Below are 5,762 nucleotides of genomic sequence, written 5' to 3' on the forward strand. Positions count from 1 at the left end.
TCTGGTCATCCTAAACGTCTTCCATTTGAGGATTATGGAGGCCACTGTGCTCTTAGGAACCTTAAGTGCAGCAGAAATCTTTTTGTAACCTTGGCCAGATCTGTGCCTTGCCACAATTCTGTCTCTGAGCTCTTCAGGCAGTTCCTTTGACCTCATGATTCTCATTTGCTCTGACATGCATTGTGATCTGGAAGGTCTTATATAGACAGGTGTGTGGCTTTCCTAATCAAGTCCAATCAGTATAATCAAACACAGCTGGACTCAAATGAAGGTGTAGAACCATCTCAAGGATGATCAGAAGAAATGGAAAGCACCTGAGTTAAATATAGGAGTGTCACAGCAAAGGGTCTGAATACTTAGGACCATGTGATATTTCAGTTTTTCTTTTTTAATAAATCTGCAACAATGTCAACAATTCTGTGTTTTTCTGTCAGTATGGGGTGCTATGTGTACATTCATGAGGAAGAAGAATGAACTTAAATGATTTTAGCAAATGGCTGCAATATAACAAAGAGTGAAAAATTTAAGGGGGTCTGAATACTTTCCGTACCCACTGTACATATGCACTGTTACTGTAAAAATTACACTGGCAGTGAAGGGGTTAACTTTTTTTGAGAGGGAGGGGTTTTGTGTGTCCCTAGGGGCGTGATTCTAACTGTGATTGGCTGTGGCTTGAGCTGTAGGAACAGTGATCAACAGTCCTACATAGTAGAACCGTATGATCATTGTTTCTACACAGGGGAGAATGACAGGCGGCTTGTTTACATCAGCCGCCTGCCTTTCTCCCTCTTCACCCGACGATCGCGAGTCACACGCGCAGGGGGGGGGTCCGTGACCACGCGGGAGCGCGCCTCCGGCGGTGCACGCGCGCTCCCCGGAGCCTCACAGGCTAGTGACGTAGACCTACGTCGCTTTGCCTGTGAGGGGCTGACCGCCGCAGTAAATATACTGTGAGCAGTTGGCAAGCAGTTAAAATATAAATAATTTTAAAAATCTAATTTTTTCATCATTTTTTTCATCATTCACCAATTTGTTTTTTGCTACATATGTTTGGTAAAAAAAAAAATCGCAATAAGCGTATTTTGATTGCTTTGCGCAAAAGTTATCGCGTCTACAAACTACGGGAAAGATTTATGTCATTTTTATTTATTTTATTTTTTACTAGTAATGGCGGCGATCTGCGATTTTTAGCGAGACTGCAACATTGCGGTGGACAGACCTAACTGACATTTTTGACACTTTTGGGGGGGACCAGTGACACTAAGGCCTCTTGCACACGATACTCCTGTTTGAGCATCTCCTATTTCAGCCGTAATTTTTGCCTTATTGAAAAGCGCGCATTTGCATGTATTTTCGCGCATATGCGTTCGCGCAAATTCGTGTAAATTCGCGCCTCTGAGTATGCAAATTTTTTTTTCAGATCAACAGTATGATCGTGTGTGTTCATTTAAACGTATTTGCGTGCAAATGCGCGCATTAGGCGTAAATTACTGTCCAAAAATGAAGATTTTTCTATTTTGTTCTTACTGAAGAATACGCGGCGCTCATTTATGCGCCTGTGTGCATAGGCACATTAGAATGAATGGGCTCTATTTTAGCTCATAAAAAAAAAAAGCTGTACTGAACATTTTTAAGCTGCAGTGTGCAAGGGGCCTAATACAGTAATCAGTGTTACTGTAATAATGACACTGGCAGGGAAAGGGTTAACCCAGGGGCGGTCCAAGGGTTAAATGTGAGCCTAGGGGGTGTTTTCTAACTGGATGGGCTTATGGAATCAACACAGGGACCTGTGTTCCTAAATAGATGGATCACAGGAGCCCTGTGATGAATGCTGAGAGAACCACGGTCTGCTGTGTTTACAACAGCAGACCACCGTTCTCTCTCCACGGGGAGCAAGTGACACGCTCAGGGCTCCCACTGATTCTGCATTATGAAGAGTAAGAGTTGAACTATTTTATATTACAATGCAATAATAGAAATAATGCGCTTCAGTCATCCTGACACCAAAACAACCATGGTGCCGTGATGATTGAAGTGCCAACACCAGCCATTGCCCTAACAAATTCCCTGCGAGAAAAACGCATCCCCATAAATAGCTGGGACCCAGACTTTGCACACAGCAGGGGCGTGCAAGTACCAGGGACTACCAGCGCACCCAGTTCTTCATTGATGCCAGACTGCTCGGCACCCTGCAAGTTCCGTCTTTGCCTGTACCTGGTTATTTTTTTATACCTGTGACCTTCGCTGAAAGGTTAGCTTTAACCAAGAACTGCAATAGCCGTATTCCCAGCTCTGATACTTCCTGGGCCAAATATTGCATATTTCAAAATAAATCTATGATTATAATTTATTATGACTTTTTATTTATTTATTTTATTATTATGACTTATTATTATACACTTATTATGACACTAAACAGCTCTTTGCCAAGTAGCTACAGACAAATCACTGCTGAACTATTCCAGACAACTAATGCAGCAGTGCAATTCAAATATCAACTATGTAGCTTGGGCGCTACCTTGTGGTAGAATATGAAAGCAACACCTGATGTAAAACAATGACTCCGGAATATGTATGCATTCTTTGATTTGTGCAGTACATTTTAGCCTTATGTACAATATGTAGAATAAAAATGAATGTGGTAGTCTCTATCTCCTGTGGTCACTTCCTTTCCTGCTTTCCGCAGTCCTGTAGTCACTATTTCATGCTTTTCAGCAGCATTTAACCAAGACTAACTGTCTGTATTTACACTTTTTAGGACATTTTCCTTAAATATAGTAAAAATACACCTAAGGGGATATTGAATGTGACATTCAGAAAACATTCACTGCAAGTACTTTATATTACTGAAAGTATTGGGACGCCTGCCTTTACATGCACAAACTTTAATGGCATCCCAGTCTTAGTCCGTAGGGTTCAATATTGAGTTGGCCCACCCTTTGCAGCTATAACAGCTTCAACTCTTCTGGTAAGGCTGTCCACAAGGTTTAGGAGTGTGTCTATGGGAATGTTTAACCATTGTTCCAGAAGCGCATTTGTGAGGTCAGGCACTGATGTTGGACAAGAAGGCCTGGCTCGCAGTCTACACTCTAATTCAAAGGTTTTCTATTGGGTTGAGGTCAGGCCAGTCAAGTTCCTCCATCCCAAACTCGCTCATCCATGTCTTTATGGACCTTGCTTTGTGCACTGCACCCAGTGCTCTCTCTCTCTGTATATATATATATATATATATATATATATATACTGTATATATATATATATACAGGGCTCGACAAACCCCGGGCGCCAGGTCGCATTGGCGACTAGAATTAGCGACCTGGCGCCTGGGGTGCACTCCAAAAGGTGTCCGGTCCCTTTTGCGCCCCCCCCCCCCCCAACCACTCACCGAGTGCACGGACTTCCGCGCTGTCTGAAAATTGATGCCTTTTCCGGCCTTCTTCAGTGAGAGAACGGGGAACTGGCGCCCTCTTGTGGTGGCCGGGAGTTTGACAAGCAGTAAACTAATGGCTGTTTCCCCTGCCTGTCCATCTCCTTCCCCAAGAGGAGATGAGAGGGAAGTTTTTGCAGGCTTAATCTCCCTGTCCACTTACCTTTACGCAAAAGGTAAGTGGACAGGGAGTGTGGTGGTTATTATTATTATTAATTATTACTAATTTATTTTTTTAAATTATTTAAAAAAAATATTTTTCTTTTTTTTTTAATTATTATTAAAAAAAAAATATTTTTTCAATTATAAAAAAAAATTATTTTCCTATTTTTTTTTTCAATTATTATATATATAAAAAAAATGATATTATATAATAATATAATTTCTTTTTTTCCTCATTGCCATGCCACAGCTGAAGGCCCCTTTCACATGGGCTGTCTGATCAGGTCCGCCTGTCAGCGTGAACAATTTTACGCAACGCTATATATATATATATATATATATATATATATATATATAGAGAGAGAGATGTGTACCTTCTTATCAGTCCCTGCCCTCAAGAAGCTTACAATCTAAGGTCCCTATCTCACATGCATACATACATTATATTACCAAAAGTATTGGGACACCCAGGGCTGCTGTTAGAAATCAAGGGGCCCCATACAACCTTGTTGACGAGGCCCCACTAACCCCTCCTACATCGCCTCCACCGGGGTGCAGTGTAACAGGGGCACTGACATTTTATTTGCCTACCCCCTCACAAAATGAATCAAAAAGTCCCTCCTCTGCTCACAACTCTTGGGCCGCTTTGTTGACCTAATGGGGCCAGGGGAAATGTAATTTAAGCCCCGGTAAGCATCTAGGAGCGGGGGTGTGGTCTAATATTGTCCAATTATTTATTTTGGCAGAAATTAAGTTTTTTAAGTGACATAACCAATGACTGCTGCCTCCTCTCTTTCCTGATTGGCTGACTGAGTTTGATTGACAGCGGCAGGAGCCAATGGCGCCGCTGCTGTGCCAATCAGGAGGGAGAGTCTCGGACGGCTGAGATACTAGTTGACATCGCTGGATAGAGATGAGGCTCAGGTAAGTATTAGAGGGGGGCTGCTGCACACAGAAAGCTTTTTATCTTAATGCATAGAATGCATAGAACCGCCTCATTCTGTATGCCATGCTGCACCGCTTTTTTCTGCATGCCATGCTGCACCCCCTCATTCTGTATGCTATGTCGTACATTATCTACCCCATACTGCCTCATTCTGTATGCCATGCTGTACATTCCCTACCCCATACTGCCTCATTCTGTATGCCATGCTGTACATTCCCTACCCCATAATGCCTCATTCTGTATGCCATGCTGTATATTCCCTGCCTCATTCTGTATGCCATGCTGTACATTCCCTACCCCATACTGCCTCATTCTGTATGCCATGCTGTACATTCCCTACCCCATACTGCCTCATTCTGTTTGCCTAGCTGTATGTTCCCCATTTGGCACCAACTAAAAAAAAAACAAAAAAAAAAAAAACTATAAACTATAAAACTCTTTCTGTATGACTGTCATCCTGTTTATTCCCTATTCTGCAACCCCCCACTACCACCACACACCATGCCCTATGTCCTATTTCCCTCATTTTATATGCTGTACAATTCCTATTCCTGTTTTTATTAGTAACTGAGTTACATCAGTAAAAAAGTAACTAATTACCAGGGAAAGTAACTATTGCGTTACTTTAAAAAAATAATCAAATATGTCAAATAACTTGTATGCCCCTTGTATGTGTGGTATTTACTTAGTGGTACCTGCGTGATACACTGGTACGGTACCTGAGTGGTATTTGTTTTGTGGTACCTGCTTGGCATTTGCTGAGTGGTACTGGCTGCGTGGTACACTGGTATGGTACCTGAGTGGTATTTGCTGAGTGGCACTGGCTGGCTGCGTGGTACATTGATACCCGAGTGGTATTTGCTGAGTGGTACCTGAGTGGTATTTGCTGAGAGTGGCACTATGGTACCTGCGTGGTACACTGGTACAGTACCTGAGTGGTATTTGCTGAGAGTGGCACTGTGGTACCTGAGTGTATTTGCTGAGTGGCACTGGTGGCACTGGTGGCACTAGTACCTGAGTGGTATTTGCTGAGAGTGGCATTGTGGTACCTGCGTGGTACATTGGTACCTGAGTGGTACTTGCTGAGTGTTTCCAGCTGCGTGGTACACTGGCAGTTGGGACCTGAGGTGTATTTGCTGAGAGTGGCACTGTGGTACCTGCGTGGTACACTGGTACCCGAGTGGTATTTGCTGAGTGGCACTGGTACCCGAGTGGTATTTGCTAAGT

Source organism: Pelophylax lessonae, assembly GCF_965119305.1.
Source record: "Pelophylax lessonae genome assembly, chromosome: 7".
Classification (NCBI taxonomy): domain Eukaryota; kingdom Metazoa; phylum Chordata; class Amphibia; order Anura; family Ranidae; genus Pelophylax; species Pelophylax lessonae.